Source organism: Triturus cristatus, chromosome 4_1 (assembly GCF_964204655.1).
Source record: "Triturus cristatus chromosome 4_1, aTriCri1.1, whole genome shotgun sequence".
Lineage (NCBI taxonomy): Eukaryota > Metazoa > Chordata > Amphibia > Caudata > Salamandridae > Triturus > Triturus cristatus.
Window position 1 is genome coordinate 144121011 of NC_140585.1, and position 22296 is coordinate 144143306.

General features: G+C 48.3%; 3 non-coding genes across 3 annotated transcripts; all 3 read left to right on the plus strand.

Annotated features, from left to right (window-relative positions):
* The first annotated feature begins 2935 nt into the window (after window positions 1-2935).
* TRNAE-UUC (transfer RNA glutamic acid (anticodon UUC)) lies at window positions 2936-3007 on the plus strand. Its single transcript has one exon. It is a non-coding gene; the product is annotated as a tRNA-Glu (tRNA).
* A 9739-nt stretch (window positions 3008-12746) lies between these two features.
* Window positions 12747-12818, plus strand: TRNAE-UUC (transfer RNA glutamic acid (anticodon UUC)). Its single transcript has one exon. It is a non-coding gene; the product is annotated as a tRNA-Glu (tRNA).
* Window positions 12819-13561: 743 nt separating this feature from the next.
* TRNAQ-CUG (transfer RNA glutamine (anticodon CUG)) lies at window positions 13562-13633 on the plus strand. The gene has a single exon. It is a non-coding gene; the product is annotated as a tRNA-Gln (tRNA).
* The last annotated feature ends 8663 nt before the right edge of the window (window positions 13634-22296 follow it).

Sequence of the window (22296 nt, forward strand, 5' to 3'; positions counted from 1 at the left end):
TCTGTGTCAGTCACCCTGCGCTGTCTGCCGACAAAACACTGTGAGTATGCGCTAATTTAGTCCCTTCCGAGTGCACCGCACTGGGAGTGTATGTGAAGTTAGCTGGTTGTCTTTGCCAATGCTTATTGGGCGCTCATTCACAAGCTTACAGGATTACATAAGGTCACGCCAGACATACACTTCCCTTGTGGCAGCAAGTGCTTGTTGTGTTGGGCCGTGCCTTCAATTCGGCTTCAGAAAACTTCCCCCGATTCATGCAGCATAAGCGCTCTGCAGCGCACGTGTCAGCTCCTCTGCTTACCGGCACTGCGCCGTCACGGTGATGAGAGCGCCAGCCTTGCGTTCACAGTCCTCCGCCGGAGCACGTTTCTTCAAGCACGGGCGCTGACGTGCTCTGTGCCTGGGCAGCTGCCGCTCGTGTACAGGATACAATGCTGCTCCCGCAGACGGTTGCCTTGCCAACGCCGGTGCGCACAGTTCTCGGCGCGTTCGCCGGACTCGGGGACGTGGTTCTGCCTTGCGGGGTAAGATGATGACGAGGGTGTAGGCCCACCCTCGTCGCCAGTGTGGAGATGCACCAGCATGGGGACACCGCTACCAGTGAGGCCTACTGATGCCGGGCCACGTGGTGAGGACGGCGGAGAAATAAGGACACATGAGGCAGGTGTACTGGTCTGGGCCGGAAGGTCCCGAGCGACCTCCGCCCTTTTATTTATACTCTCTCTGGCCACGCCTGGCCAGAGAGTGATACATAGTGTGTGTGTGCTTCCGGGGGTCTCCCGCTAGCGTAACAACTAGACCGTTACAATGCCGTAACTTCTCCACTAGTAAGGAGTGAGCAGGGAACACCGATGTGCTGCTGTTACTGCAGTCCAAAATACAACGGACCGCCTGTGCCAGGGCACAAAACAGAGCCGGATAGAGACCCGTTTCGAGGTCTCCATTAAAAAATCTGCTGGTGCTCAGCACCGGTGAGACTCGGCCCACTTAAAGCCCTGAGAATGGGTGAACAGTGACTGCTTTTGAAGATATATTTCATTTATTATTTTGGGATCCAGAAGTTAATAATTCGGTTATGTTATCTAGTTATATATAATAGCGCTCAAACACCAGGTTTCTTGGTATTGGATCAGTTATATTTGATTTTTAATTTATTTAGGGTGTTTCCTGTTTACTTTTGGATACATTCTTGCTGTAGATCCTGGGTAACCTTTGTTATGGTGTATTAAGGGTTCACTTTTTAGGTCCAGATGTTCTTTGTAACATTAAATTCTTTAAAGTGTTTTTGCGGATTGTGCATTTTAATTAAAGAAATGGTATTCATGTATTCTGGGGTTCAATGTTATCTTATTAAACAATATAATGTCAAACTTCATCAAGTGTTACATTTTATGTTGTTGCTCTGTAATGTTGGTAAAGGTGATTCAGTCACTGGAGGCCGCCAATGTCAGCGAGTCCGTCTGTGAATGTGAAACACACTCAGACCCCAGGGGGCCCCAGGTGCTGGTCTTAAAGTACAGGGGCTGGTCCTTGTAATAGGATCTGTTTAACCACCAGAAGGTGACAAGAGGGATGTCCCCTCTGACCTATCAGAGCTCTTATATGCTGTGGGTGTAACAAAGATGGTAATAGGAGGAGACTAGGTTGAAATGCTGAGCCATTGTCAGCCCTTTGCCCCTCGGCAGCATCGTCTCAACATCAGTGTCACCTCCTCCATAAAAGATGTCTGCCAGAAATCCAGTCTGTGGGGGTCAGAGGGAAATCAGAGGTTACCGGGCCATAGTTGTATCAACGAGGGGTGTTTACTTCCGGTGCCCCAGGGCCTCCGTACTCTGGGGCCCCAAACTAGGGACCAAGCCCTCCTTTTAGCATCTGACTCTCAGAATAAGAAGACAGAGCAGCCAAAAGCTTACTTGGGGCCACATGTATGAAAGGAACAAATGGGGACAATAAAGTGCACCCTGACCCTATTAGCGCACACTTGTTACATCCATTGTAAACATAGATACATATATTGATGAACTTGTTTACATTTTACATGAATAAATTTGGAAACATTTGTACTTCAGAATGTTTAATCTGCCTGCCCAGGCCTTGCTATTTTTAAAGTTTTCTCCATTCGAGTCTTTTAAATTGATTTGAATTTTAGAGAGGAACAACACAGCAGAGAATGACTGCAAATGTGTCTTTACTTGTTTTTAACCTCAAATGTCTACTTTTGTAAAAACACACCGCAGAGGCTCCTCCTCCGCTCTCCCAGAATGCTGTGCGGGATTCTTCGGGGTCTGCACCCCTCAAGGCTGCTGATGTCCCATTGCTGCTCCATGGCCCTTTTGGCTGTGACGGTGCTGCCCCCTGGCGGTCACCCTGTGCATCTGAAGATACCTGGGAAGAAGCCAGGGTGCACCTGAGCTGGTCCTCCTCTGTGTGAACCAATCGAGTGTCAGGACTCGGGTCGGTGCTGTTAGTAGGGGGAGAGGGGGTGCAACTGAAGCCCTCTGGAGGGCAGCCTGGGCCCTGTGACAGGTGCAGGGAGAGTGTGGTTCAAGGATCTGCTGGAAGGTAACTGAAGAGGGGTCTGTGGGGCCCTCAGCCAGGTGAGGAGACACAGGAGTGAAGGGGTGTCCTGGGGAGAGGGGCGTGGCTTTGTCTGGCTGGTGGGGGGGGCAGTAAGAGGCAATGCGGGGGCTGCTGCTGTCCTCTGGTCCTGGGCTCTGTGTCTGGAGAAGTTCCAGGGTTGTAAATAATGAGACATGAGCAGGTTGTTGAACAAATCATGACCCCTCATTCCTTCTGGTTTGTCAGGAGTGGGGTGCATGTTACCCCATTGATGGTCAGACCCTGAGGGTGGCAATGTAACTTGAAATGTACAGAATGGAGTCTGACAGGAGAGACTTCTCTCACAGAAACAGAGCTGTGATAAGGTCATGCAACCTCCCATATGGTCTAGTGGTTAGGATTCCTGGTTTTCACCCAGGTGGCCCGGGTTCGACTCCCGGTATGGGAAGATGACATCTTTTACTACAGGGACATATTAAACTTTCTCTTATTTCCTACAAACCTAAAATACCCTAAATATTAATAAATTTCCCTTCCTTCTCTTCAAGCTGCTATCAGTCTGAAGCCCTTTGAAGTTTGCACGACCCCACAGCTCCTGTTCCCGCCCCAGCCCCTGCTGCACAGCTGCTGTATATTAATGACCCGGAGGAACAAATGTCAGATTAATACTACGAATGGTTATTCGTTGTTTGTCTTTTATTGCACAACAAAGAGTACAGATTATATATAAACAGCGCGTGGATTACAAAGCACCAGTTTCCTGTGCTCTCACTGTGGAAAAAGCTTGTTTATTTCCTGCTCCGCCCGTGCTACGGAAGAGGCGGTTTCAGACTCTGTTTTCTGACATTAATCCCGTGCCTTGTTGTGTTTTAGAGTTTGTTCTATGACACTAAACATCCTCTGTGTTGATTTCTAGAAGATTAAGATTAGGAAATTACCGCATTACACCAGCTCTTAGAGCAAGTGAGAGTACTGCCCTAAAAGGACAGTTTAAAGCACCAAATGTGTCCTTTTCCGTGTGTTGGGTGAAGAAAAGTTTGGTGTATGGTGTTTTAAGGGTTTAATTTTGAAATAGACTTCTTTGGTGCCGCGTTTAACATACACTGCTGAGCAATAGAAAGTCTACAAGTGACCGACAGCTGCATCCTGTGTCTTTAGATGATTGAAATGTGACAGGTGGTGCCCAGAGGTGGTTCCATGGTGTAATGGTTAGCACTCTGGACTCTGAATCCAGTGATCTGAGTTCAAATCTCGGTGAGACCTGAGTTGCTTTTGTTATTTACTGAATTTGTTTTGTATTATTCTAGGTATTTAGCAGTGACCAGAGAGCCCATTTCTCTCTCTCAGATGACCCCTCCCTTCCTGTTTTCATCCTCCTGGTCTCTGTGGACATATACACATTGGGGCAGATTTACAAGCCCCTTGCGCCAATTTTACGTCACTTTTCCCATGTTAAAAGTGACGCAAAAGTGGCGCAAAGGGCTTGTAAATCTGCCCCATTATCTTTAGGCGGTGCTGGGCATCATGTGATGCTCCACACAGGTGTTTTATCATTTATGTGCCTATGTGGACACCTTTCTCCTGTGGCTGCACAGCAGTAACACACACAGTGTGGACTTGACTCCACGCACCCTCCACACCGCATAACTTACTAGGAGACACACAGACTGGAAAGCAGTGTGTAAAAGAAAGGCTTTAATAAAGTGTTACCAGATATAAAATAGAAATGTTCTTTCTTTTATTTCTGCACTTTCTTGGTAACTATTCAACATATGAAGGTTGTTGACAATTTCACCAAAACTGTTGGCCAAACAACTGAAATTGAACCTGTTCCTCACGTAAAGCGCTCTAAAGGCAATGGGCCAATGTTTACGCTAACCGTAAAAAATAAAATTAAAAAAAAGAGTGCGGCTGAAGCAGTATTTTCACTGGAATATGTCCCTGAGAGCCTGATGGATGGATCAGGTGGACCAGACTTACCCATGACAAAGAAAGACATTGTCTGACTATGTCATGTGTTACTGTCCCCAAGTAACCCATGGAGGATGCTACACCCAGCGAAAAGAGGCTATACATTTACCATGTGTGTCCATGGAACAGGCTTGCGACACTCCTACCAAGATTGACGGAAGCATCCATTATTACCAATGACATCATGAACCAACTGGAGACAAAATTAAACTCCGTTCACATTGGACAACATATTCAGACAAGAATGAGAGTTTGGTGGAATCAGCACAAACATTATGAGAAGCATGTAAAGTCTCCCAGAGACGAGAGACAATGAAAGAAACAGAGATTGCTAGAAAAAAGGTGAGGAAGCCCTTAAACAGACAGAAACAAAAATTGTCAGAATAACAGTTGCCGTAGCAAAATTTGAGTCATTTATATTCCCCAAAGTATGTAAAATCCCAGAAAAATGACGCAATATAGTTTGAAATGCCAGTCCGGCATTTTGCTATTTTTTTTATGTGTGGATGTATTTTGCGCTGAAAAAGCTGTTTAATATGAGGCACAGGGTCAAGACTGATTTGCATATGGCTGGGTTCAAACTGGAATGGCATGGTAAGCAAAAAAACAATGGATTTAGGCCCAGATCTCTATACCGGGGTGAATGTATGACATTATTCTGCATTCTGTGCATCAATTGTTCTTTTTTGCATTTGTCGCCCCAAGTGGAATGGGTATGCCCAGACTTGGGTCCCGTGCTCTCCATGCCACTGGAGTCAAGCTATCCTGGCTGATCGAGGCCAGAGTTAAATTCAAAGCACTCGGTCTGACACACAAAGCCATACACAACAGGGGCCCCAGTAAAATTAGTAGCTTGGTGGGCCTTTATGTCACTAACAGAAGCATCAGACCCTGCTCTGATGGCTTATTAAAAATAATCATAATCAAGCGAGCCAGATGGGGTGGCAGATCCTTGGCGCGTCTGGCACCCAAGCTGTGGAGTTCTCTTCCACATGAATTTAAGCGTCTGGAATCAGAATCAACTTTCCGAAAAAAAGATGAAAACCTGACTTTTCCAGCAGCGCCACTAATCCCCTCTAACTTCTGTCTCTTATCGGACACCCAGTGCTGGGAAGCCCTTTGGCAGCTTTGCGCTCTATAAATCCCATAAACATGAACAACCATAACCAACTCCCAGAATGCAGTTTAAACACCTGAGCTACATTTAGTCGTCATGCCTGGACCTGGGAAATATACAATCTCTGGTGAGGAAGGTGGGGAGTGCACGTCCAGCTCAGTGGTACTTTTACTTTCACAACGTGAATGTAAGTTCTAAGCCATTACACTTAAAGGGCCAGATTTACAATAACTGGCACATCCCTGCATATTAGCAGGGATGCGCCAGTTATTTTGCGTGACTCAGAAAGCCCCTTGCGCCACCATGCTTGCGCCGCATTTATAATGCGACGCACTGTGGCGCAAGGATAGACAGATGCGTGACGCATCTGTCGCCGTAAGGGTGACGCAGTTCTGGAGTTGTGTCGCAAGCGCGACGCAACTCCAGCACTGCCCAGGGGTGTCCTATACCATACATGCTGCGTCACTCCTTACGCCTGCTTCAAGCAGGCGTAAAGATTTGACGCAACTGGGACGTAAATGTGACTCAGTGAAATCTTGTAGATTTCACTGCGTCACTTTTACGGGGCTTCCTTGCGATGGAACGCCCACCCTGCATACATTATACCTGACGCAGGTATAATGTAGCGCAGGGCTTTACAACGTGATGCATCTCACTAGATGTGTCACGTTGTAAATATGTCGCATAGTGGCGCATTGTTTACGCCGCCGCTGCGTCACAAAAGTGACGCAACTGCGGCGTAAAAGTGCCGCAAGGGGCTTGTGAATCTGCCACAAAGAGTTTTAAAAAGATTCACTTTCATATAAAACAATTCCTCATTAGGGGCCCGAGCCATCATTTAATTTGTTTCTTGAAAAAAACAGGCTTCAATGCATTTTATATATCATGTAGTCCTTTGATTTTGATGTAAATAACTCAGCTTTGTGCACGTTTCTTTTTTCAATAAAGTACACAGAAGCTTAAAATGAAAAGGCAGACATCCTTCCCAAAAAGAGTCAGATTTAAAAATTGCCCGTGATTGATATGAAAAGTTATGAGATTGCATTAGTAAATCTTTGACTTCTGGGAGATGATGTCATGAGTGGAAAGCGTCAGATTCTAGATGAAATTCTAAATAAAGGTAGAGTTGTCATGCTTTAAAAAATGTGATGGAATCCTCCCCGTCAGGGAATTGAACCCCGGTTTCCCGCGTGACAGGCGGGGATACTGACCGCTATACTAACGAGGAACAGCTACACCTGGCCTCGCTGAGCCGCTCCTCATGTGCCTGAAAACCCGCCTGTCCATCCTCATATGCTACGAATTCGTGTCATTTTTCAACTCTTTCACACCAACACAGGGGCCCACAGGCTCAACAAACACACACACACACACACACACAAACACTCTCCTCCCTCACACCTCACAAGAACCTTCTCACCTCCTAGCAGACACTCTCAGCAGCGCTCTCAGCAGCATCACCTGATGCCAGAGTCACAGCAACCAGCTCCCAGGGCTGCCTCCGACGGGGCCCGGCCTGGCTCTTCAGCCCAGGGGCCCCTGGCTCTGTCTGATGATGGAGGATTGCAGCGGGGGCTGCACACAGGGAGTGGCGAGGGAGACCCTCCCACCCGAACAGTAGGAGAGAGCTGGGTTGTAAAGGAGAAGAGAGGAGGCAGGAAAAGCCCAGGTGTATGAGTGGCTGAGAAAGAGGCGTTTTCTAATGTAAAAGAGTTAAGAATTTGAAAAATTCCTTCGGAACGGATTTGAATGAGCGTCCGAAGGATGTTCAGCACTTCACAGCAGTCCTCCGCTCCACCAACTGAGCTATCAGGGGCTCAGCTGGGGTAAGGTGACAAAGGGCGGTATATGGTATGAGAAGTGGGCACAGAGGCTGCCCTTCTAGACATCTTTCTGTTTCTAATCACTTGGTAAAGCTGCAAACCCGACAGATATTTAGCTATTTAACTTATAGGGAGAATGGACAGGGTTTTAAGTGGAATGAAAAAACTGGGGGGGTCTCTCACGGGGGCGTGGTATAATAATTAAAGGGCGTGGCTTAAAAACGCCATCAGCTAAAAGTCTGGCTTCCCATAGTGTATCGCCTGACTTGTATTTTGCTGTTTCTCATTGCATCCAGATATATGATACACCAAGTAACATCATACCTGCAACAAGTCAGCACTATTGGCTTTGTCAATGGTTGTTAGTTGCATAGATAAATAAGCAGCAACTATGTTTTTTATATAATGTAGAAAAAGCTTCCACTTGAAGCCCTGGTGATACCATGACAATGTTGCTTCTCCCGAGTTTCAAAAAGAGAAGGGAAATCCAGAGAGGCAATGACTCTCTTTAAAGGATTTTCCTTCCCCTACACGCTCACCTGGCATGACGTTATGCCGTAACTTCTCCACTAGTGAGGAGTGAGCAGGGCACACCGAAGTGCTGCTGTTACTGCAGTCCAAAAAACAACGGACCGCCTGTGCCAGGGCACAAAACAGAGCCGGATAGAGACCCGTTTCGAGGCATCCTTTAAAAAATCGGCTGGTGCTCAGCACCGGTGAGACCCGGCCCACTTAAAGCCCTGAGAATGGGTGAGCAGTGACTGCTTTTGATGATATATTTCATTTATTATTTTGGGATCCAGAAGTTAATAATTCGGTTATGTTATCTAGTTATATATATAGATATATTATCTACTGGCAGTCTCCAGTAGATAGTTATAGTTAGGACCGTGTTTCCATAGGAAATCTGAAAATTCTATTTTGAATAACTTTGGCGCCGGTTGACGAATCCTCGCGAAATTTTGAAAACTAATGGGGCGCTCCGTTCAGCTCCTACCCTGAAAGACTCGGGGTGATTCGTCAAGCGGGGGCCGAGAAAAAAGGGGGGTCCCAAAACGCATTTTCCCCATGCATTTTCCCATAGGACCTTTAGTCGAAGGTACAGCCCGAACGGCTGAACAGAATTACTTGAAATTTGGCAGCGAGGTAGTCCTCAGGTCAGGGAAGTGCCTTTTGCATATATGGAGTCAATCTATTCAGTAGTTCCTGAGAAAAGTGCAGTTAAAGCACATAAATATCTATAGCCGCGCACCGTGCGCGCACCATGCGCGCACCCTAACGTGCACGAGCGTAATTCTTATTGGTGGTTACATGTCAGTCAACGTTCGAATCGGTCGAAATCAGGAAGTGTCGGACGCCATTTCGTTTGTTGTGGGTGCGAGAGTGAAAAAGATCGGTGGCGAACGTGAAAAGGGGGCAGGGTAGAGAGTTCCTGACCCCCTAGCCTTTGTCAGGGGGTCCCTAAAGGACTCCGAAGGGTGAAAAAACATTTTTTTTTAAATCGCGGGGTGCGCGTACGGTGCACGCACGGTGAAAAACCATTAACAAAAAAAAAACGTTTAAAAAACCGTACAAATTCACTTAAAAAACCATAGGTTTCACACACGTTATAGTTAGGAATTAGCATTTAAAAAACCTTGCAAATTCACTTAAAAAACCATAGGTTTCACACATGTTATAGTTAGGTGGACATTTCACTCGTAAAAAAACAATGAAATTCCACCGTTATAGTTAGTTCAGATAACTATAACTCGCACGACCGCCACTCTATCACAAGGATGATGTCATCTGTGATGCCATGAGTGATGCCACTGACCATGTCATGAGTGATGAAATATGTGACGTCATGAGCACTGGATTGCGGGCGCTCGAGTTATAGTTATTTGAACTAACTATAACGGTGGAATTTCATTGGTTTTTTATGAGTGAAATGTCCACCAAACTATAACATGTGTGAAACCTATGGTTTTTTAAGTGAATATATATATGTATAGCGCTCAAACACCAGGTTTCTTGGTATTGGATCAGTTATATTCAGTGCTTTAAATGGGAAAAAATAAGTGCAGGTACCCAATAAATTGAGCTAGGGGCGTGGCAAGTGGGCGGGGTTAGAGGCGGAGCGAGACATGATACAAAAACACTTCTATTGAGTATTCATTTTGCCCTTGCATTTCCTGGATAGTGGTCTCAAACTCTCCATATTTGCAGATTTTTACCTAAAACCCTGAATGTGCCAAGCCATCAAAAGTACTTTGAGCACTTTCAGGCTAATTTTCAATGTGCTCTAGGGCGAGAGAGACTCTGCCACTTACATCGGTTGCAGGACAGAACAAAACATGTGAGAAATGTCTCAGTCCAAACAAAATGTGTTAACTCGTTTCCCAAAATGAAGGCCAAACGCCAAATGTTCATGTTTTCTTGTTTTGTAATATTTACAACTTCTTAAAATAATAATTCTAATGTTCCTACTTCCTTGCATCTGGCGCAATCCTTATATATACAAGATTGCACACAAACGAACAAGCATTTCTCGCATTTCTTTTCAAATACGTCCCGATTCTGTTCCTCTCAAACATACACTGTCTTCACATCTCAAACCTCGTGATACCTCCCACACTCATCTCTCTCCCGTTTGTAGCTAATTCTGTCCCCTATTGTATTTGTATCCTATCACTCTCTCTACCATCACTCTTTCTATTTCTAATCTGCCCTCTCCGCGCCTCTCTACCTCTTTCTGTAACTTGTCTGGATCTCTTACATATCCATATCTGCGCTTACCCCTTCAGCCTCTCTATATTTCCGTACTTTAAACTCTCTGCTCCTTCCACCTCACTCTTCACCTTCACTCACCCTCATGTTCCCTCCTCTCCCCTCGGCAGAAAGCCCCAGGGCCCGATAGCTTGCAGTGTCAGGCAGTGAGCACTGCAGGGTCCCGAGAATATGCTGAGGCCAGCAGGGTAGAAATCAGGGGAAGAACAATACTGGCCTCTAATGGAAAGGTCAGTTGACCTCCTCCCAACTCACCTGGGCCCCAGGGAGCCCACCACCTCATCCCTGCCCATCATGGACTCAATATCCTAGCAGGCGGGCGGGGGTGGCATCTGCAGGGGAAAGTGAGAGAGGAGAAAGACAATCAGATCCCACTGGGAGGCCAATTGGTGAAAATGACCCTTTGTACCTTCGTTCTTCCACGGCAAACAAGACCACCCAGCGGCAGGCCTCCAATTGGCCGTTCAGGCCCCATCAGGCAGCTTGCCAGTTGTCACAACTAAATAATACAGACGCCACGGCCAACATGCTGCCAAAAAATAGTCACTCAGCTGGCCCTCGGGCACCAGTCAGTGCCCCCGTTATCAGCCAGAACCTGAGTACCGGTACTCTCCTTGATAGTGGAGAAGTGCCGGTACTCGGCTTGGTAAAAATAAAAAGTACCGGTACTTAGTACAGACGAGTACCGGCCCATTTAAAGCACTGGTTATATTTGATTTTTAATCTATTTAGGGTGTTTCCTGTTTACTTTTAGATACATTCTTGCTGTAGATCCTGGGTAACCTTTGTTATGGTGTATTAAGGGTTCACTTTTTAGGTCCAGATGTTCTTTGTAACATTAAATTCTTAAAAGTGTTTTTGCGGATTGTGCATTTTAATTCAAACAAATGGTATTCATGTATTCTGGGGTTCAATGTTATCTTATTAAACAATATAATGTTAAACTTCATCAGGGGTTACATTTTCTGTTTCTGGTCTGTAATGTTGGTGAAGGTGATTCAGTCAGTGGAGGTCACCAATGTCAGCGAGTCCCTGTCTGTGAAAGTGAAACACACACAGACCCCAGGGGGCCCCAGGTGCTGGTCTTAAAGTACAGGGACTGGTCCTTATAATGGATCTGTTTAAGCACCAGAAGGTGACAAGAGGGATGTCCCCTATGACCTATCAGAGCTCTTATATGCTGTGGGTGTAACAAAGATGGTAATAGGAGGAGACTGGGTTGAAATGCAGAGCCATTGTCAGCCCTTTGCCCCTCGGCAGCATCGTCTCAACGTCAGTGTCACCTCCTCTATAAAAGATGTCTGCCAGAAATCCAGTCTGTTGGGGTCAGAGGGCAATCAGAAGTTACCGAGCCAAAGTTGTATCAAGGAGGGGTGTTTACTTCCGGTGCCCCAGAGCCTCCGTACTCTGGGCCCCAAACTAGGGACCAAGCCCTTCTTTTAGCATCTGACTCTCAGAATAAGAAGACAGAGCAGCCAAAAGCTTACTTGGGGCCACATGTATGAAAGGAACAAATGGGGACAATAAAGTGCACACTGACACTATTAGCGCACACTTGTTATATCCATTGTAAACATAGATACATATATTGATGAACTTGTTTACATTTTACATGAATAAATTTGGAAACATTTGTACTTCAGAATGTTTAATCTGCCTGCCCAGGCCTAGCTATTTTTAAAGTTTTCTCCATTCGAGTCTTTTAAATTGATTTGAATTTTAGAGAGGAACAACACAGCAGAGAATGACTGCAAATGTGTCTTTACTTGTTTTTAACCTCAAATGTCTACTTTTGTAAAAACACACCGCAGAGGCTCCTCCTCCGCTCTCCCAGAGTGCTGTGCGGGATTCTTCAGGGTCTGCGCCCCTCAAGGCTGCTGATGTCCCATTGCTGCTCCATGGCCCTTTTGGCTGTGGCGGTGCTGCCCCCTGGCGGCCACCCTGTGCATGTGAAGATACCTGGGAAGAAGCCAGGGTGCACCTGAGCTGGTCCTCTGTGTGAACCAATCGAGTGTCAGGACTGGGGCCGGTGCTGTTAGTAAGGGGAGAGGGGGTGCAACTGAAGGCCCCTGGAGGGCAGCCTGGGCCCTGTGACAGGTGCAGGGAGAGTGTGGTTCAAGGAAGCAGCTGGACGGTAACTGGAGAGGGGTCTGTGGGGCCCTCAGCCAGGTGAGGAGACACAGGAGTGAAGGGGTGTCCTGGGGAGAGGTGCGTGGCTTTGTCTGGCTGGTGGGGGGGGCAGTAAGAGGCAATGCGGGGGCTGCTGCTGTCCTCTGGTCCTGGGCTCTGAGTCTGGAGAAGTTCCAGGGTTGTAAATAATGAGACATGAGCAGGTTGTTGAACAAATCATGACCACTCATTCCTTCTGGTTTGTCAGGAGTGGGGTGCATGTTACCCCATTGATTGTCAGTCCCTGAGGGTGGCAATGTAACTTGAAATGTACAGAATGGAGTCTGACAGGAGAGACTTCTCTCACAGAAACAGAGCTGTGATATTCTCATGCAACCTCCCATATGGTCTAGCGGTTAGGATTCCTGGTTTTCACCCAGGCGGCCCGGGTTCGACTCCCGGTATGGGAAGATGACATCTTTTACTACAGGGACATATTAAACTTTCTCTTATTTCCTACAATCCTAAAATACCCTAAATATTAATACATTTCCCTTCCTTCTCTTCAAGCTTCTATCAGTCTAAAGCCCTTTGAGGTTTGCACGACCCCACAGCTCCTGTTCCCGCCCCAGCCCTTGCTGCAAAGCTGCTGTATATTAATGACCCGGAGGAACAAACGTCAGATTAATACTACGAATGGTTATTCGTTGTTTGTCTTTTATTGCACAACAAAGAGTACAGATTATATATAAATAGCGCGTGGATTACAAAGCACCAGTTTCCTGTGCTCTCCCCCTGGAAGATGCTTGTTTATTTCCTGCTCCGCCCGTGCTACGGAAGAGGCGGTTTCAGACTCTGTTTTCTGACATTAATCCCGTGCCTTGTTGTGTTTTAGAGTTTGTTCTATGACACTAAACATCCTCTGTGTTGATTTCTAGAAGATTAAGATTAGGAAATTACCACATTACACCAACTCTTAGATCAAGTGAGAGTACTGCCCTAAAAGGACAGTTTAAAGCACCAAATGTGTCATTTTCCGTGTGTTGGGTGAAGAAAAGTTTGGTGTATGGTGTTTTAAGGGTTTAATTTTGAAATAGACTTCTTTGGTGCCGCGTTTAACATACACTGCTGACCAATGGAAAGTCTACAAGTGACCGACAGCTGCACCCTGTGTCTTTAGATGATTGAAATATGACAGGTGGTGTGCAGAGGCGGTTCCATGGTGTAATGGTTAGCACTCTGGACTCTGAATCCAGCGATCCGAGTTCAAATCTCGGTGGGACCTGAGTTGCTTTTGTTATTTACTGAATTTGTTTTTGCATTATTCTAGGTATTTAGCAGTGACCAGAGAGCCCATTTCTCTCTCTCAGATGACCCCTCCCTTCCTGTTTTCATCCTCCTGGTCTCTGTGGACATATATACATTGGCGCAGATTTACAAGCCCCTTGCGCCACTTTTACGTCACTTTTCCCATGTTAAAAATGACGCAAAAGTGGCGCAAGGGGCTTGTAAATCTGCCCCATTATCTTTAGGCGGTGCTGGGCATCATGTGATACTCCACACAGGTGTTTTATCATTTCTGTGTCTGTGTGGACACCTTTCTCCTGTGGCTTCGCAGCAGTAACATGCACAGTGTGGACTTGACTCCACGCACCCTCCACACTGCATAACTTACAAGGAGACACACAGACCGGAAAGCAGTGTGTAAAAGAAAGGCTTTAATAAAGTGTTACCAGATATAAAATAGAAATGTTCTTTCTTTTATTTCTGCACTTTCTTGGTAACTATTCAACATATGAAGGTTGATGACAATTTCACCAAAACTGTTGGCCAAAAAACTGAAATTGAACCTGTTCCTCACGTAAAGCGCTCTAAAGGCAATGGGCCAATGTTTACGCTAACCGTAAAAAAAAAAAAAGAGTGCGGCTGAAGCGGTATTTTCACTGGAATATGTCCCTGAGCCCCTGATGGATGGATCAGGTGGACCAGACTTACCCATGACAAAGAAAGACATTGTCTGGCTATGTCATGTGTTACTGTCCCCAAATAACCCATGGAGGATGCTACACCCAGCGAAAAGAGGCAATACATATACCATGTGTGTCCATGGAACAGGCTTGCGACACTCCGACCAAGATTGACGGAAGCATCCATTATTACCAATGACATCAGACCATGTCATGACCCAACTGGAGACAAAATTAAACTCCGTTCACATTGGACAACATATTCAGACAAGAATGAGAGTTTGGTGGAATCAGCACAAACATTATGAGAAGCTTGTAAAGTTTTCCAGAGACGAGAGACAATGAAAGAAACAGAGATTGCTAGAAAAAAAAGGCGAGGAAGCCCTTAAACAGACAGATACAAAAATTGTCAGAATGACAGTTGCCGTAGCAAAATTTGAGTCATTTATATTCCCCAAAGTATGTAAAATCCCAGAAAAATGACGCAATATAGTTTGAAATGCCAGTCCGGCATTTTGCAATTTCTTTTTATGTGTGGATGTATTTTGCGCTGAAAAAGCTGTTTAATATGAGGCACAGGGTCAAGACTGATTTGCATATAGCTGGGTTCAAACTGGAATGGCATGGTGAGCAAAAAAACAATGGATTTAGGCCCAGATCTCTATACCGGGGTGAATGTATGACATTATTCTGCATTCTGTGCATCAATTGCTCTTTTTTGCATTTGTCGCCCCAAGTGGGATGGGTATGCCCAGACTTGGGTCCCGTGCTCTCCATGCCACTGGAGTCAAGCTATCCTGGCTGATCGAGGCCAGAGTTAAATTCAAAGCACTCTGTCTGACACACAAAGCCATACACAACAGGGGGCCCCAGTAAAATTAGTAGCTTGGTGGGCCTTTATGTCACTAACAGAAGCATCAGATCCTGCTCTGATCGCTTATTAAAAATAATCATAATCAAGCGAGCCAGATGGGGTGGCAGATCCTTGGCGCGTCTGGCACCCAAGCTGTGGAGTTCTCTTCCACATGAATTTAAGCGTCTGGAATCAGAATCAACTTTCCGAAAAAAAGATGAAAACCTGACTTTTCCAGCAGCGCCACTAATCCCCTCTAACTTCTGTGTCTTATCGGACACCCAGTGCTGGGAAGCCCTTCGGCAGCTTTGCACCCTATAAATCCCATAAACATGAACAACCATAACCAACTCCCAGAATGCAGTTTAAACACCTGAGCTACATTTAGTCGTCATGCCTGGACCTGGGAAATATACAATCTCTTGTGAGGAAGGTGGGGAGTGCACGTCCAGCTCAGTGGTACTTTTACTTTCACAACGTGAATGTAAGTTCTAAACCATTACACTTAAAGGGCCAGATTTACAATAACTGGCGCGTCCCTGCATATTAGCTGGGATGCGCCAGTTATTTTGCGTGACTCAGAAAGCCCCTTGCGCCACCATGGATGCGCCGCATTTAAAACGCGGCGCACTGTGGCGCAAGGATAGACAGATGCGTGACGCATCTGTCGCCGTAAGGGTGACGCAGTTCTGGAGTTGTGTCGCAAGCGTGACGCAACTCAAGGACTGCGCCGGGGTGCCCTATACCATACATGCTGCATCACTCCTTACGCCTGCTTCAAACAGGTGTAAAGATTTGACGCAGCTGGGACGTAAAAGTGACTCAGTGAAATCTTGTAGATTTCACTGCGTCACTTTTACGGGGCTTCCTTGCGATGGAACGCCCACCCTGCATACATTATACCTGACGCAGGTATAATGTAGCGCAGGGCTTTACAACGTGATGCATCTCACTAGATGTGTCACGTTGTAAACATGTCGCATAGTGGTGCATTGTTTACGCTGCCGCTGCGTCACAAAAGTGACGCAACTGCGGCGTAAAGGTGCCGCAAGGGGCTTGTGAATCTGCCACAAAGAGTTTAAAAAAGATTCACTTTCATATAAAACAATTCCTCATTAGGGGCCCGAGCCATCATTTAATTTGTTTCTTGAAAAAAAACAGGCTTCAATACATTTTATATATCATGTAGTCCTTTGATTTTGATGTAAATAACAACGCTTCGTGCACGTTTCTTTTTTCAATAAAGTACACAGAAGCTTAAAATGAAAAGGCAGACATTCTTTCAGATTTAAAAATTGCCCGTAATTGATATGAAAAGTTATGAGATTGCATTAGTAAATCTTTGACTTCTAGGAGATGATGTCATTAATGAAAAGCGTCACATTCTAGATGACATTGTAAATAAAGGTAGAGTTGTCATGCTTTAAAAAACGCGAAGGAATTCTCCCCATGGGTGAATTGAACCCTGGTCTCCCGCGTGACAGGCGGGGATACTGACCACTATACTAACGAGGAACAGGTGTACCTCTTGTGACTGGGCCGCTCCTCATGTGGCCGAAAACCCGCCTGTCCATCCTCATATGCTGCGAATTCGTGTCATTTTTCAACTCTTTCACACCAACACAGGGGCCCACAGGCTCAACAAACACACACACACACTCCCTGACACAATACACACACAAACACTCTCCTCCCTCACACCTCACAAGAACCTTCTCACCTCCTAGCAGACACTCTCAGCAGCGCTCTCAGCAGCATCACCTGATGCCAGAGTCACAACAACCAGCTCCCAGGGCTGCCTCCGACGGGGCCCGGCCTGGCTCTTCAGCCCAGGGGCCCCTGGCTCTGTCTGATGATGGAGGATTGCAGCGGGGGCTGCACACAGGGAGTGGGGAGGGAGGGAGGGGGACCCTCCCACCCGAACAGTAGAAGAGAGCTGGGTTGTAAAGGAGAAGAGAGGAGGCAGGAAAAGCCCAGGTGTGTGAGTGGCTGAGAAAGAGGCGTTTTCTAATGTAAAAGAGTTAAGAATTTGCAAAATTCCTTCAGAACGGATTTGAACCAGCGCCCAAAGGCTGTCTAGCACTTCACTGCAGTCCTCCGCTCTACCAACTGAGCTATCAAGGGCTCAGCTGGTGTAAGGTGACAAAGGGCGGTATGGTATGAGAAGTGGGCACAGAGGCTGCCCTTCTAGACATCTTTCTGTTTCTAATCACTTGGTAAAGCTGCAAACCCGACAGATATTTAGCTATTTAACTTATAGGGAGAATGGACAGGGTTTTAAGTGGAATGAAAAAACTGGGAGGCCTCTCAAGGGGGCGTGGTATAATAATTAAAGGGCATGGCTTAAAAACACGTCAGCTAAAAGTCTGGCTTCCCATAGTGTATCGCCTGACTTGTATTTTGTTGTTTCTCATTGCATCCAGATATATGATACACCAAGTAACATCATACCTGCAACAAGTCAGCACTATTGGCTTTGTAAATGGTTGTTAGTTGCATAGATAAATAAGCAGCAACTATGTTTTTTATATAATATTGAAAAAGCTTCCACTTGAAGCCTTGGTGATACCATGACAATGCTGCTTCTCCCGAGTTTCAAAAAGAGAAGGGAAATCCAGAGAGGCAATGACTCTCTTTAAAGGATTTTCCTTCCCCTACACGCTCACCTGGCAGGACGTCATGCCTGTGGAGATGCGCCAGCATGGGGACACCGCTACCAGTGAGGCCTACTGATGCCGGGCCACGTGGTGAGGACGGCGGAGAAATAAGGACACATGAGACAGGTGTATTGGTCTGGGCCGGAAGGCCAGAGAGTGATACATAGTGTGTGTGTGCTTCCGGGGATCTCCCGCTAGCGTAACAACTAGACCGTTACATCCCATTCCAAATCAGTTCTTTTCTTTTCCGACCAACTTGCGCACTCCATGCGAATTCTGTTAGTTGGCTATTAGGTCGTGGGTTGGGACGCAGGTTGTACCTGTGTCGCACTGCGCTCATTCCTCTAGTGGGACTGACAGTTCCAGCTTCGATGTTTGTCCCTGGCACGTCAGTCTCCCCTTCTTCTCTTGCCGGTTGCAAGATTTGTTGTGGTTCATCGGTGTGAGTTAGTCTCGATTCATTCAGGGTCACATCTGGACTTGGTGCATGTCCAGACTCCTGACGTTCATGTTCTGTCTCTGGAATTTCTTTGAACCACGAGATGTTCCTGGTTATCACTTCTCCATTCCGCTCCACCGTTACTGCCGTTCCTCGGACCTCCTGCACCGACCATGGACCATCTTCATAGGGTGTTCGGAATTTTCCTCCACTTCTCCGGTTTCTTATTAGTACCTTACATCCTGGCCTCAGGGTACGGTCTTTGGCTCGCCTCCGTTGGCTTGCTTTTTCATTGGTCGTGGTTCTTCGGAGCTGCGTCGCTGATGCGTTGTACGGTGTACGTTGTCTGCTACTGGAAAACTGTCCCGCCGTGGCCCGGCCAGCATCAACGACCACGGGGTTCTCTGAGTTGTGCAGTGTGGTATGCTGCAGTACTCCCTCAGGAACTTTTGTAGTTCTACTTCTGGATCTGTTTGTTCCGCTACGGCTATGCGCAAGCTTTTGTTAATTGTCAGAATGAACCATTCCACTTCGCTATTGGCTTGCGGCCATTGTGGAGTTATGCGGTGGTGTCTTATTCCTAACCTCGACAGGAACTCTCTGAATTCACCTCCCTGGAATGGAGGTCCATTGTCCGTCTTGATGAAATGTGGTAGGCCAAAGAGTGCAAATATTTTCAGGAGTGCCGGGGCTAAATGATTGAATACTGTGGATGGTAAGATCTCGACACAGGGGTACTTTGTGTAACTGTCCATTAGCACTGCAGTGACCCTCCCATCGGGGAAGCTCCCGAAATCCAGGCTCACCCACGACCAGGGAGCTGGGGCAGGGTCTTCCGTGATCACCAGGGCCGGAGCTTCTGCATTCCTGGTCAGTTGACATGCTCGGCAGTTTTTGACTACCCTCTCCGCGGCATCCTCTAGCCCGGGGAACCACAGTTTTTCCCGCAGTCGGGACTTCATTCTTCCGGTGCCCTGATGACCTTCATGTGCCAGGACAGTGACTCGGTCTTGCAGGCTCTGAGGGATGACAATACGTGACCCTCTTAGCAGGATACCATTTTCTGTCGTGCTTAGTTCGTCCCGGACTCTCCATATCTTTCCTAGTCAATCAATCAATCAATCAATCATGGAACTTATATCGCGCACTACTCACCCGTAAGGGTCTCAAGGCGCTTGGGGAAGGGGGTCTGCTACTGCTCGAACAGCCAGGTCTTGAGCTGTTTCCTGAAGGCCAGGTGGTCCTGGGTCATCCGCAGGTGGACGGGTAGGGAGTTCCAAGTCTTAGCTGCCAGGTAGGAGAATGACCTTCCTCCAGCGGTGGCTCTCTGGATGCGAGGGACGACGGCGAGGGCGAGGTTAGCGGAACGTAGCCGGCGGGTGGGCGTGTAGAAGGTGAGGCGGCTGTTGAGGTACCCTGGGCCTAGGTCGTGGAGGGACTTGTGTGCGTGGGTGAGGAGTCTGAACGTGATCCTCTTGTTGACCGGGAGCCAGTGCAGGTCTCTCAGGTGGCACGAGATGTGGCTGCGTCGGGGGACGTCCAGGATGAGTCGGGCGGAGGCGTTCTGAATTCGCTGAAGTCTTTTCTGAAGCTTGGCCGTAGTACCGGCGTAGAGGGTGTTTCCGTAGTCTAGTCTGCTGGTGACGAGAGCGTGGGTGACCGTCTTCCTGGTCTCGGTTGGGATCCATCGGAAGATCTTTCGGAGCATGCGGAGGTTGTGGAAGCAGGCTGAGGAGACGGCGTTGACTTGGCTGGTCATCGATAGGGAGGAGTCCAGTATGACGCCCAAGTTGCGTGCGTGGTCCGTCGGTTCAGGTGCGGTGCCTAGTGCCGGGGGCCACCAGGAGTCGTCCCATGCGGAGGGTGATGGTCCCAGGATGAGGACTTCTGTCTTGTCCGTGTTCAGTTTCAGGCGGCTGATGTTCATCCATTCAGCGACGTCTGTCATCCCTTCGTGCAGGCTGGCTTTGGCGGTGTCGGGGTCTCTGGTGAGGGAGAGAATTAGCTGGGTGTCATCGGCGTAGGAAATGATGTTGAGGTTGTGTTGGCGTGCGATGGCAGCGAGGGGTTTCATGTAGATGTTGAAGAGAGTGGGGCTGAGCGACGATCCTTGCGGGACGCCGCAGATGACTTCGGTGGCCTCGGAGCGGAACGGAGGGAGGCGTACTCTCTGTGTTCTGCCTGAGAGGTATGAGATGATCCATTCCAGAGCCTTCCCTTGGATGCCGGTGTCGTTGAGGCGTTGGACTAGTGTGCGGTGGCAGACAGTGTCAAATGCTGCGGAGAGGTCTAGGAGGATGAGTGCCGCTGTTTCGCCGTTGTCGAGCAGGGCTCGGATGTCGTCGGTGGCTGCGATGAGGGCGGTCTTGGTGCTGTGGTTGGCTCTGAATCCGGACTGTGATGGGTCGAGGGATCCGTTCGTCTCGAGGAAGGCGGCCAGTTGCTTGTTGACGACCTTCTCGATGACTTTGGCGGGGAAAGGAAGGAGCGAGATGGGGCGGAAGTTCTTGAGGTCGGTCGGGTCCGCTGTTGGTTTCTTCAGCAGAGCGCTGAGTTCGGCGTGCTTCCAGCTCTCCGGGAAAGTTGCTGTGTTGAAGGAGGTGTTGATGATGTCTCGGAGGTGGGGTGCTATGGTAGAGGCTGCCTTGTTGAAAACATGATGGGGGCACGGGTCGGTCGGAGATCCGGAGTGGATGGTGTTCATCATGCGTGACGTGTCTTCGGGGGTCACCTCGGTCCAAGTCTGGAGGGTGGCGGCGGGGTGCGAAGGTACGACCGATGGGTGCGGGGGTGAAATGTCGAAGCTGTTGTGGATGTTGGCGATCTTGCGGTGGAAGTACGAGGCGAGGGAGTCGCAGAGGTCCTGTGAGGGAGTGATGTCGTTGTTGCCGGTGCTGGGGTTGGAGAACTCCTTGACGATGTTGAAGAGCTCCTTGCTGTCATGGGCGTTCTTGTCCAGTCGTTCCCGCAGAGATTTCTTCTTGGTGGTGCGGATGAGCTGGTGATGTCTGCGAGTGGCGAGTTTCAGTGCTGTTCTGTTGTCGGCGGTCTTGTTGAGGAGCCAGGCCTTCTCGAGGGTGCGGCAGGCCTTCTTGGAGTCCTTAAGTTCGTCGGTGAACCAGGGGGCCTTCTTGCTTCTGGGCCTGGTGAGGGGGTTCTTCAGTGGCGCGAGGTCGTCGGCACAGGAGGTCAGCCACTGCGTGAGGTCGAGGGCAGCTGTGTTAGGGTCCGTGGTCCTGACAGGTGGGCTCTGGCTGAGGGAGGTGGCGAGCTGGTCGGCGGTGATCTTGCTCCAGTTTCTGTGGGGAGCCTGCTTCGGGTGATGGTGGACCGTGTTCTTTCTGAAGCTGAAATGGACGCAGCTGTGGTCGGTCCAGTGAAGTCCGGTGGAGTGGCTGAAGGTGACGTGCTTGCTGGACGAGAAGAGTGGGTCGAGCGTGTGGCCGGCGAAGTGGGTGGGGGTGTTGACCAGTTGCTGAAGTCCGAGGTTGGCGAGGTTATCCAGCAGGGCGGTGGTGTTGCGGTCATTGTTGCTCTCCAGGTGGAAGTTGAGGTCCCCGAGGAGGATGTAGTCGGCGGAGGGGAGGGCGTGAGGGCTGATGAAGTCGGCGATGTCTTCGCAGAACTGTGCGCGTGGTCCCGGGGGTCTGTAGATGAGGGTGCCTCTGAGGGTAGTCTTGGGGTCGGTGTGGATCTGGAAGTGCAGGTATTCGGCGGCGTTGAATACGTCGATGGAGTCAGTCGAGATGCGAATGGTGCTCTTGTGTACGATGGCGATGCCTCCTCCGGTCTGGTTGACGCGATCCTTCCTGATGATCTTGTAGCCGTCCGGGATGGCGATGGCGATGTCGGGGGCTGAAGAGTCGTTCATCCAGGTTTCCGTGAGGAAGGCGACGTCTGGAGATGCAGTGTTGAGGAGGTTCCAGAGTTCCACGGCGTGTCTGTGGACGGAGCGGGTGTTGAGCAGGATGCACTTGAGGTGGTTGCTGTTGTCTGTCTTGGTGGGCGTGGTGCTTGTTTGGAGGCAGGAGA